The following is a 12,779-nucleotide window of genomic DNA, read 5'->3' as shown; positions in this document are numbered from 1 at the left end:
AAATTGTTTCGATCAGTAACTGGGCGATATCACCAGTTTGTGTCGTTTAGAATCGGAGAAATTCTGGTTAGAAGCTATTAAATTTCTAACAAAAACGATTTTAAAAACAACTTGATGGGTGGATGAATTTTTTCACCGAATACATCAAAAAGCTCATAGATTGTAAAAAAAAGTAGTGAGAGACCTGGTGTACGAATTCGAGTGTGTTCTACTGTACGTTCTCTTGGAAGCCGACAATCAGGAGGTTCCGACTCGAACCTCTTCTTCCTGTAGCTCCAGCGGAACTAAGCAGCCGATGACCGATTACACTTTTCGGATATTCGTAGCTCAAACCAGTGATTTTTTTATATTTTTGCTTTATTTCATCTTCAGCTAGACACTTTTGCTCTTGCAGTGTTTTATTTGGATGCGAATGATCGTAGCGACTCGCACCGCTGATACATGGAATCAATGCATAACCTCTAGCGTTGAACAATTCTGCGGTTTACATGGCCAAAAAACCGTTTACCGTGATTGGTTCTTATATTCCCGCATGTGGGATACTACCCAGGTTGGGTATGCCAAGACTCCGAAGAAAATAGCAAGACCGTGGACGACTTTTTCCTGAAAAACATCAATGCAAAAATTACGTAACAATTATTTGCCCGAAAAAAATCTAAACTATCTCGACAGAATAAATTAGATTTAACTGCAAAAAGATAAGTAAATAGCAAAAATACGGATAAATATTCGCGAATCATGAGAAATATTTTTTTTCTTAGTAGAAAACTTACAGGGAAAGAAACGCGGACTTGGGGCAATCCTCCACTGGTCGAACTGTAGCAGCGGCTCGGAATGAGAGCGCTACGGGAAACGGCAACTAAACGAGATGTAATCATTTTGCTCCTGTTCGATGGCTGTATATAAAAAAATCAGAATTCAATTAAATAGACTTTTTGCATTTATTATTCCTTACGTTCAGACAGTCTGTATCACAATCAGAAGTTTTGGACTTAAAACAATGACGATGAAATTTGACGTATCCTATAACGCAAGATGAGTAGAGAGTCTGTAAAAATCAAGATAAAGACAGTTTTTGTTTATTATACTATTCGAAAACGGCCAATCCAAATTTCAGAAGGTAAATGCTTTGAATGCTTATTTCTGCACTGACCCAAAAAATTGGTATATATAACGATTTGACAATGACAGTGCCTCATTTGGGTGGTGGGTGAAAAATGACACGGAATTGATGCTGACAAATCTTGATCGCTGCCTCTTCGTTGTCGCTGGTGGCCATAAATACTCCGCGGCAATAAATGGTAATGGTAATGGTAATGAATTAGAGAGACTTTAAACTCTGAGAGTTCATTCGTCTCTTCGGGCGATAAATTCCAACGATGATCTTTATATATCGATGCCAGTCAAAGTGTGATTTATGAGAGCGCCGTTGAAGAATGGTAGATGAAACGCGTTTCATGATTGGCCCGATTTATGGTTTCCCCAACACAGACTTCAAAATTGATGTACCTGTGGTAATCCGCTTTGCAAATATACATGCAAGTCGGGGGTATTTTTGTTTCCACCGCGCTGTGTTTCCCTAACACGGATTTCAAAATCAATATGCCTGGGGAAAGATGCTTTGTCAAAACCAAGGCGCCTCTATATATACCAGGTGAAACAATCATATGAAATGCACTTTCAGCCATATTGGAATTGCTGTCGGTATTGTTTACAAACAGCATCAGAACGCTGCCGGCGGCTCTCTACAAACTGCTGCGACGCTTATTCGAACGATGCCTACTTTGTTCGGCTTTCGCGAATTTATGTGAAAAAGACGGGATGATTTTGTAGAATTTTATTCTCATCCAGTTCATCCACTACTCTCGCATGTGAAAATGCAAAAATGGCGTATCCTAGCAATAACAAAACAAACAACCCCCGCTCCACAAACCGTAATCCCCTTCTCATTGAAGTGATGATGTTGCTTCACCTGTTATACATTTATACAAGCGCCTTGGTCAAAACATGCTAGTCGGGGGTATTTTTTCCCAGTGAGCTGTGTTTCCCTAACACAGAGCTCAAAATTAATGTGCCTGGGAGAATCCGCTTTGTCAAAACATGCAGACAGAAATACTGGTAGTTTTTCTTTCCAGCCCAGCTTATAGAGCAACAGTTCCATTATTTGCAAGTGGTTTTCTGTGTTATATACGATTTGACTGGGGAAAATAAACAAACGCATTAACATGTGTCAGCCAGACAAGGCTGGCACGCATACGTACACAATTTCCTCCCAAGGAGGACGCATTAGAATATGGCACCACAGTTGTATCAGTATTGACGGTTCCTCTTTCAGTCCTCGCTGGTACAGCATTCAGCATATTCGTATCAGATGGATCATGATGTACTTGAGCGTCATGTTGTAGTAAATTGGCAGATCCTGGATAAGCAACCGCAGCTGTTCAACCGATACCGCATCACTGGTCATTTCTGTGTGGACAGATGCATGAATAGTTGGTAAAAAATTATATCAAACAAGTATCGGATATCCTACTTGAGGCTTCGACGTATTTGTCGTAAAACATAACTGGAATGATCTGATCGGGAAGCTCCTGTAAGAACTTCTTCACCGTGGCTACACACTCCGGTGAGTAGTTGCTCAGATCGGTGTTAGTTAGATTTTCGTTGAGTGAATCACGCAGTTTGTTAACCTCGTCGTAGTTCGTTGGCATCGTTCGATACAGCTTGTGCAGATTCAGGTTCAAGTTGCACATCGATTTCTGTTCGAACTCGTTACAAAGTATTATGTCAATCTGCGGCGCCGGCAGCTCGGCCACAAAGACCTACTAAGCCCAAAGACCTGCTGACTACAGCTGGTCAACGCTAGCATTCGACTGTCAATTTTCGCTGCGCACGGTTTAAGCCCGTAGCCGGGCACTGCCGATGCACTATATGATCACACTGCATCAGGGATTACATAGCAATCCCTGATGTATCAGCCCCGCAAGTACTGCTGACCAGTGCTGAAAATAATCAATTCATTCATTTGAACTCGAACGACAATCCCTATCCCTTCCATTCGATTGAATAACCGCACCTTCATTCAAGCCGCTTGCCATGCTTTTATTTGAGATTTACGTTTGTCCCTATCAATTGAACTAGTGACCGACACTCAATTGACACCCTACGATGCTTTAGTTTGTTTTCATCAAGAAACGGAGGAACAACTAGCGAGAGTGAATTTTTCATTTCTTTCATTCTTACGCTCCTCGCATTATTGTGGATGTGTGATGCTAACACATGAGTAAGGGTCATTAGAAAAAGCTCTCCCATCGCCTGCTCTGTGTATGCCCTGCTTATATGACAGCAAATAAACCGATTCCATGCTTCATTGCGGAAAGTCGAAGTTGTGAGGATGAATTATTTGTTTTCGTTCGGCCAAATGCATTCATCACATTCAAATGAAAAGGTATGGCATTCGTTTGACAATGAACTCTTTCGGATCTCAGTTGACAAGGTTAGCCAAATTCAAGTGATGGAGCGTTCGTCCATTTCTTTCGATTGAGACCTAATTTTCACCGCACTGCTGCTGACACTTATCACATTCAACCAACTTAGAAAAAGAATGGTCCACCAAATCATGCGTGTGTTTATCGGCCAAGTTATCATCCTCTTTGCCGGTTATTTCCAGCACGATACCTCCACTGGTGTTTCACAAAGTACCACCACTCTGAAACGGTTGCTCTGCGCTCTGCGCGATTAAGTGGACCATATGTGAAAACCTACAATACAACAACGAAATGAAATAATAAGCTAAAGTGACCAGATGGTCAGAGGTCTAACGCGGGACACAAATAACAAAACGTTATGTATATAAGTTTTGGGAACATATACCATAGTTTAGCGAGTCTGAACTGATATGTATTATTTTTTTCTAAGTATCGGCACTCAGTTGTGATTTTTCGGTGGTTTAGATTTTGTTTGCGCCTGAAAATCACTCGCTCAATCAGAGCATTTACGCCTGGCAAGCACGATTCGAATTCTACAATTTTCTTTGAAAAAGAAATTACGAATATTACCGAATGGAATGCTCGAATTTTTTCTTAAATCTTTCGTTTATTAAGCCTAAAACAAAAATTATTCAAGGCTGTTGATTCGCAGCAGCAGCACTGTCAATCAACTTGATGATTTTTTCATACTGCAAGCTCCACCCCACAGCGAAGGAGTTGGACATCCTGAGGCACTTTGTGTCCGCCAGATATAGCCGATCTGGTATTTACAACATCATATCCCTGCTGCTCCTTAAGCCGGGACATCGAAGCAACCGGCCAAACGGTGAAGGAGAATCTGGTCAAACTGGACATTTTTATGTGGAAGCGTCAGATGAGACCGGCCGTATCTGAGCAGCAAGCAATCACCCAGAAGGAGTAGCTTGAGGTGCTGGTGAAAATCCTCTTTCCGGCCAAAGAAGTGAAAAACTTCTTTCCGTGCTTATAATGAAAGACGAGACGTACTTGATGCTAGAATTTAACGAATGGCAGGGGATCGGGTACTTTACGTTCCCCAGGTAAGCGATGACTTCGAATATATCATCCACACCAAGTTCTCGAAGAAGGTCCTTCTCTGACAGATGTGAAGCGAATGTCCAAGCCGCTCTTCTTTCTAATCATATTGTGAACGGGGAGATATAGAGTACGAAGTGATTGCCGGAAGTTGCGAAGGTGATGTGGTATTTATGCCGAACCTGGGATCAGCCCATTATGCCAAAAGATCACTGGAGGATGGATCGGCTGGAGATAATCATTGTCGCGAAGACCGCCAACCTTCTCAACACTCCCCAGCTGCGACCGTTAAAAACTTTTGGGTGAATGGCCAAAATGGAGAGACAGTCGACCACCAAAGCCACGAAAATGTAAAAAAATACGCCGACATACATCTTTTCATCGACCATGGTTGAGGTTCCAACCAACTTCCGTAAGACCGCCCAGCGCTTCATTCACGATACTTATCAAACAGCCTCCCTCTTCCTGTCGAGTATACACTAGTTTTTCCGGCTTATTTAAAACGTTAAGCCCTGACCGAGCTAGAGAACCAAAGATGATCTTTTCGTTTGACTCGCGTTGGTCCCTGCGGATCAATAGGGGACTTTTATAAAAATCATTTTTCATTTTTGTTGCTGTCGCTTCCAGTTGACACTTTCTACACAAAAAGCCCACTGTCGGTGCGATGAAACCAGCTCAACGTATTAGTCTTAGGATGTATTAGAAGCGCTCTTGAACAGTCTGCCAAATAAAAGTTTTTTGACGTAGGACTACGTCTTTCATTTCTATACCGGGGTGTAAAATCAAAGTTTCGAAAACGAAAGCGTTACGCCGGAGACCGAGATTTTGAGTGTTAATAGCACCTAAACAACTGAACGAAATGGTATGATAAACACTTCATTCGAAAGATAAAATGTCTACGCGTTCTATACTTGTTACTTTCTGATCCAAAAATATTGTTTCAATAGTCTTAAATTTGCTTTCAAAATAGGCTATTGAAATCACCAATCGGTATATAAGCGAGCGCCGCTCGGAAATCCACTCAGTTCTAATTGAACAGCGATTGGAGCATGTTGTCGTTGTTGTGGTGAAGCTCTTCATTTATCATGAAAGCGCGGATGAAAGGTGTCACCAAGAGCCTGTTTGTGCACCTTAGGCCTGAAGGGAATCCATCAGGAGGAGAGTGATGCTACAAACGGTTCCCCGGGAAGATCTCGAAGCAGCCGCTACACACACACACACATACACGCACGGAATTCTTTCCGTTTGGATCGAGAAAGATCCGGAAAATAATCTGCCAGTTCCTCTAGGAATTTAAAAATACATTCATCTGAAAGAGTTTATTTGAATGTTTTCTATCCATGTAACACTGTGACCAAATATGTTTCAATCAAGTGCTATTAACAGATGGTTATCGAGTTAGCATTAACCACTGGTGGGCTTCCAGTATCGAGGAAAATGTTGAAATATCTAATCGTTACTGAAAATAATCAGCCAGTTCCTCTGGGAATTTAAAATTACATTCATATGAAAGAGTTTATTTTAATGTTTTCTATCCATGTAACACTGTGACCAAATACATTAGGTTTTGTGATTTTTCAATCAATCGCAATCAACAGGATAGCTTCTGAAGATTATTCTTCCCCATCAGTAGGATATTTCCGTATCCAATATTGGATGCATAAAACCTTGTGCCTCCAACGTAACGCTCTCGTTTTCGAAGTTCTCCAAATATTCATTCATTCAGAATGAATTCAGATTCAACTTCATACAAATGATCTCTAAATCAACGGTAGTCCTACGTCACCCTTGCGGTTATACCATAGATATAACCCACTTCCTGTTTTTTTTGAGGTTCATCCATTTAAGAAAATCAACATGATTAGATTGTGATATTGAAATATATTGATATCGCGGGACATTTTCGTTTCTTTTGCCAAACGCGGGACGTTTCGCGGGACGTAATCTTACGCGGGACATTTTGTTGAAATGCGGGACTGTCCCGCGTAACGCGGGACGTCTGGTCACTTTATAATAAGCCGTAAATCAAACGTTAAACTGCAATGTTTAAAAATGATTCATAATAACTTACCTTTATTGTTGTTATCAGCACTGCGAAAATTGAAATGATGACAGATAGTTTTTTCGCGGTTGCCAGGGATGACAATCGTGAAAGTTACTGGTACCGCATAGTAAAATGTACCAATCATTGGTAGTGATGTATCGCATCTGACATTCATTGACAAAGTTACAGCATGTCAACAATCGCTTAAAATTTTCGATTTTTAACTCTGTTCCTCTATTTTTTTTTTGTCAAGTGTAGGGTAAATGATTTTGGTTTGTCCGATTTGGAGTGTTTTCACGAAACTAGTAAATGCAAATCGATTTTTTTTCATGAAAATCACATGTAATTGTCGTGTTCCCGTTTAAGCATCGTTGAATTCCAGTGACCGTTTCTGCTAACTTTATTCTAGAGACTGACGTTCCATCGAATTAGTGGCATGCATCAGCCAAAGAGATATTTTAATTGCTCATTTTTCTCATTCTTATTAGCTGATACTCTTCCGGACCAATGGTGCCAATGTTTCCGAATTATCCGGATAATCGTATAAGACATAGGGCAACGCTGATCGGAACAGAGACAGATTAGAGCTTTTTCTCATTTCGTTCTTATATTATTTTGCTCTCCTTATTTGTGGAGGAATGTTCTCACGTATTGCTTGCGTGTATGGGTAATCCAAGAATTCACTTGCATACAAAGCCAAAGCTTTACCATAGATCATGAGTAGATGAAACACAACGATTTTGTAATCGATTTATATTTACATATACCTATATTTCAATTGTTTCGCATTTCTTCTCTTGTCTTCATCTCATCTCCTACAGTAATCAAGACGACTTTAGGTTTGTTGAAACGCCCCAAGTCCCTAGTTTGTTAATAATATCATAAGGTGTTCGAACTATTTATTTTTAATGTTTTTTAACGATTTTCTGCAAAGGGAAATTATGAGCATGGTTTGTCCGGAAAATGATCATGGTTTGTCCGGTTTAAGAAATCACCATTTTTGAATGAAAAAATTCGAATTTTCATGTAGATGTTGCATTTCTCATTGCTGGACTTTGCTGTCATCATGTTGATCCATTCATAATTCAGATTTTCTTCATAATATTGCCTTTTCCTAGGTATTTTGAAGGTGAGCATAACCCAACACAGAGAATTTTTATTTCTGCATCGCGCGAAGGGCAACACAAAACAAAGAAACTGCAGCGCGCCAAGCGGTTGTCATAGTAATCATGTGGACAAACCAACATTAGCGAATCGGACAATCCATGATCAGAATTCAGGTCATCGATATGCATTATTTACATCATTTAGACATATGAATCTGACACAAATTGTATGCAAGCATGAAGTTTACAATACATTGCAGTCGCTTTTTACGCGGGGGATACGTTCCGCGTAAACAAAAACCGCGTAAAAATAAACTAGGTAATTTTCAAAATCCGTGTAAATATCTAACAAACAGTGAATTGTTAGTTTAAAATGGAACCCATATTTCAACAACTGATAAACTGTTTTTTTCTCATGCTACATTCATGATATCTGTGTCTCCTTTTATTTCTCAGCTACTAATCAGTGATACAATACTAACTTATTTCGTGAAAAGTCACATCAATGAGCATATTGAATTTTCGCGCGGTTGATACGTGCCGCGTAATTTTCGAAATCCGCGTAAATTCCAAAACCCGCGTAAAAAACGACTTCAGTGTATTGTAAACTTCAATGCTCATCACCGCAACTGGGAAATGCAAACACCAGACGTCAGAGGGAATATCATCGCCGACCTCTTAGAGGTGATGGAGCTCTCAGTCTTAAATGACGGCACTGACACTTTCCGTAGAGGTACGAGCAACACAGCCATTGATATTTCAGCAGCCAGTCTCAACTTGGTGGATAAGTTAGGTTAGGGTGCCTTCATGGCAGCGACCATCACCCGATAACCATAAGCTTCAACGGCTCGCCGCCGCTCACGACTCGCAGACCAAGATGGATCTTCGAAAGAGCTGACTGGACAGCTTTTCAAACATCCTCCGACTTCTTGATATCTGGAGACAGCCCAACCACCATTGCCACTTTCAACAAAACCATTATGAAGGCGGCGGAAGCCTCCATCCCAAGAACGAAAACCACTCCGGGGAAAAAAGCGCTGCATTGATGGTCCGAGGACATCAAAGGGGAAGTCAAGAAGCGGAGAAAGTTTCTGCGTACGGCCAAACGACTACCAGTAGGAAGCTGCCATGAACAGGTATCGAGCGCAACACATCAGAGTACGGCGGTTAATCCGGAAGGCGAAGTTGGACAGTCAGATTGGTTTTCTAGAGTATATAAACGAAAATCAGTCCTCTGCGGATCTTTGGCGCAGAGTAAACGCACAAAATTGGAAGAGAAGGCCACACAACCCCATTATTCAACGGATGGTATAACCTTCAGCGATCCGGTAGATACTTCGAACACGCTCGGTGAATGTTTCGCGGGATTGTCCTCGATCTCCGAATATGAGCCCGAGTTCATCCGTCGACATGGAACGAGTATCCCTTCGGTCAGCAACTTTGTGATCCCTGTGAGTCGTCCTAATAATCCTCTCAACCGGAACTTCACCATCGAGGAACTTTCTGTCGCTCTACGTTCCGTAAAAGATGAGTCAACTGGCCCTCACGGTATCGGCTATAAGATGCTGAAACAGTTGTCCCAGCTCGAAAAGTCCACCCTTCTCAGAATCTTTAACGACCTGTGGGATACAAACGAATTTCCCGAGGGTTGGAGACACAGCCTAGTAATACCTATACCTAAGGTCGGTCAATTTTTTTTTTCTTTCTTTATTAAAGAGATTTTCAGCCAAAGGCTGGTTCATCTCTATGTAAGGTCGGTCAATGTAGCAACAACGTGAAAGGCTACCGTCCAATTTCCTTAACCTCCTGTTCATCCAAGATCCTGGAAAGAATGGCGAATAGACGCCTGGTCACCTTTCTAACCAAAAATAGAAAAATGAACTATCGACAGTTCGCCTTCCGACCGGGTATGTGCACCAACAACTACTTCGCGATCCTCGGAGACGTGATAGCCGAAGCCAACAGGAACCGTCAGCACAAGGAGATGGTAGCACTGGATCTGGAAAAGGCATACAACAGAACATGGATCCCGTTAGTGCTGAAAACTCTAGCAGATTGGGACGTTGACGAGAAATTACTGCACTTCATCAAGAACTTCGCCACACGCCGAATCTTTGAGGTCAAAATTGGTAACATCAGCTTTCCACGAGGAAACAGGAGTACCTCAAGGATCTGTTCTTGCCGTCACCCTCTTTCTCATCGCCATGAATAGCCTGTTCCAGGTCCTGACTGGGGGAGAACCTCCTTTCGATTTAATCATAGACTCGGAGATCATAGCCAGGACTGCCAGTTTTTTGTCGAAAACCAGCGATAGAGGGAAGACCCACCTGACCGCCCTTAGCAACACGATCCTGCAGCGGGTGGCGCATTCCAACCTCACTCCGGTGACAAAACAATCCTGGTTTGGTGCGAAAGACTGGAGGTTCCCAACTGTTCTCGTCGAGAATGATATTAGGGACAACTTTCGAGCCGGGGCGAGCTCGATCGGTCTGCTAGAATATTTCAAGGCTATCATAGCAAAAAAATCACGAGATCAGATACTCGGACGGCTCAAAAGGACCATAGGAAGTTGGATTTAGGGTAAGCGATAATAATAATAGTCTGATTTCCCGCAAGAAACACTCGGATACCTGCCAGGTCTTCTCGGCCGAAGTGGCCGGCATCTTCGAGGCAGCTACAACTTCATCTTCCAAGCCGTTGTTGGTCGTCTCCGATTCGGCAAGCGCCATTAATGCCATCGGTGCGACCAGGTCCAAACATCCATGGGTACAGGTCATCAGCAAGTACATATTGCCCGACACTGTGCTCATGTGGGTCCCCGAACACAACGGCATCGCAGGGAATGGAGCGACCAACTCTTTCCGCACCTTTTGGACCGAAAGGTGGTTCGCAGAGAGGGGGTAGTTCCTCAGAAAAATCAAGGGCACGATTGTCAGGTTTGACGATGTTAAAGGAATGAGAGAACAACGAATCCTGTCCAGACTGAGGACCGGTCACTGCTCGGTCTCACACGGATTCAAAAGAGAACCCTTCCATCTACTCTGCGACCTCTGCCAAATCCACAACTCCGTCGAGCACTTCTTGTGTGGTTGCCCGAAATTTGATGATCTGCGAAACCTTCATGGAATCAGCGGGAGTGTAAGAGACATCTTGAGGGACGATCCAGCAATGCCGAACTATTTTTTAAGATCTAGCGTCTGAACAATGGATCAGTCAATCCCCTCCACGATGAAAGGGAATGAGAACACTTCGGCATCTGTAACGGCACGGCTTCCTCTTCACTGGCCTGGAGCCATGGGTCAAGGACATCCTTGCGATCTGGTCCAGCAAGCAAACAGCAAGTTCTTTGTTAAGTTATGTTTCGCAAAAGGATTTATATGTGTTTAATTTATACGTCCAATTTTTATGTGATAATTTTATGTGCAATCTGTTCCCAACGAAATCTTGCGGCAATGCCGTCGATAAAGAGGCGAACCAGCCCGGGAGGCTGAAAACCTCTCAGAGAATAAAAAATGGGTGGGTTATATCTATGATATAACCGCAAGGTTGACGTGGGACTACCTTAGCTTAGCAATCACTTGTTTGTATTGATTAAATTCTTGATTGAATGAAACAATTTCCGAATTCAATATATTTGCTTTGTGAGTAAAACGATTGAACATGTAAGGTCAATTCATGCATTGTGATAGATTATGTTCTTCGTTACAAGTAAATTAAATGACAGTCCTTTTACGGACGAAATATGTGAACGGAAAGAATAATAAAACGATTATTTTATTTTTCATTTGCCTCTGAAGTTTGCATCTCTTAAGTGTACGCACTTCTCGAACCGCGAGTTTGCTTGAAATCTGAAAGTTCATTCGCCTCTAGTGTCTGCAACATTTTTCCAGGTTCCTAAGTTTAGAAGACCGTGTTAGGGAAACACATAGGCAGGTGAGTGCAAAAGTACTCGCAGTTTGCATTCATTTGCAAAGCCGATTTCCCCAGAAATTTTGGATTTGAAGTCTGTGTTAGGCAAACACAATTCAGTCGAAACAAAAATGCTCCCGACTTGCATGTATTTGCAATGCCGATTTCTCCAGAAATCTTGGTTCAGAATTCTGTGTTAGGGAAAAACATTTCAGTCGGAACAAAAATACCCCCCGACCTGCATGAATTTGTAATGCCAATTTCCCCAGACACCTAGATTCTGGAGTCTATTTCAGCCGGAACAAAAATACCCCCGACTTGCAAGTATCTGTAATGCCAATTTCTTCACGCTCCATGGATTTGAAGGCTGTAATAGGGAACCGCATTTAAGTCGGAACAAAAATACCCTCGACTTGCATGAATTTGCAATGTCAATTTCCCGACGCTCCATGGATTTGAAGACTGTGATAGGGAAACACATTTCAGTCAGAACAAAAATACCCCCGACTTGCATGAATTTGCAATGCCGATTTCCTCCATGCACCTTGGTTTTGAAATCTCTGTTAGGGAACAAATTTTGGTGGGTTATCCGAGGTGACGTTGCCAGACTATTTCGTGGATACTCGGGGTTCTACTGTATTTCCGGATATTCTCAATTGTCCTTGGGATTTTGAATTATTCAAGCAGTTAACTTCAACTTAGGATTATTGCGCGAAGAGGATTTTTATATATTCACAAAATATTATATTTTTGTAGTTTTTGACAATGACGATAGTGAGGAGCAGAAAAAAGACGGGTGGGTAATGTCGGGGACATAACCGGAGTGACGTAGGACTATACAAAGGGGACAGCTTTTGTTAAATATTTATTTTAAATATATTGTTTTATTTTCTTCTCCTACATGAATACCTACCTATCTACCTGAAAACTGGATTAGTTTACTGATTACTCTTTATGAATATGTTGATGGTTCTGAAAAAAACCTTTGGTGTTGTGTTTTTGTTATCACTCGATATCCCCATCTTGTTCGGCTAAACCATTCTGTTTAGCGATTGCATTTGTCACTCGCCACAGCTTTCACAGTTGGAAAATTTCTTCCCATCCAGCTTGTGACATATTGTTTAACCTGTAATTGAACATTTGCGATGACAGTCGACTTTCAATGTGGGGTCATAATTT

General features: G+C 41.8%; 1 long non-coding RNA gene across 1 annotated transcript; it reads right to left on the bottom strand.

The window, feature by feature from the left end:
- Positions 1-328: 328 nt before the first annotated feature.
- Positions 329-6,629, bottom strand: LOC129779039 (uncharacterized). Its single transcript, XR_008743553.1, has 4 exons — positions 6,613-6,629; positions 956-1,048; positions 774-896; positions 329-603 (listed from the first exon to the last, which is right to left on the bottom strand). It is a non-coding gene; the product is annotated as an uncharacterized LOC129779039 (long non-coding RNA).
- Between the last annotated feature and the right edge of the window lie 6,150 nt (positions 6,630-12,779).

Source organism: Toxorhynchites rutilus, chromosome 1, assembly GCF_029784135.1.
Source record: "Toxorhynchites rutilus septentrionalis strain SRP chromosome 1, ASM2978413v1, whole genome shotgun sequence".
Taxonomy (NCBI): Eukaryota; Metazoa; Arthropoda; class Insecta; order Diptera; family Culicidae; genus Toxorhynchites; species Toxorhynchites rutilus.
Note: the sequence above shows the minus strand (reverse complement) of the source record. Positions and strands in the feature narration are given on the sequence as shown.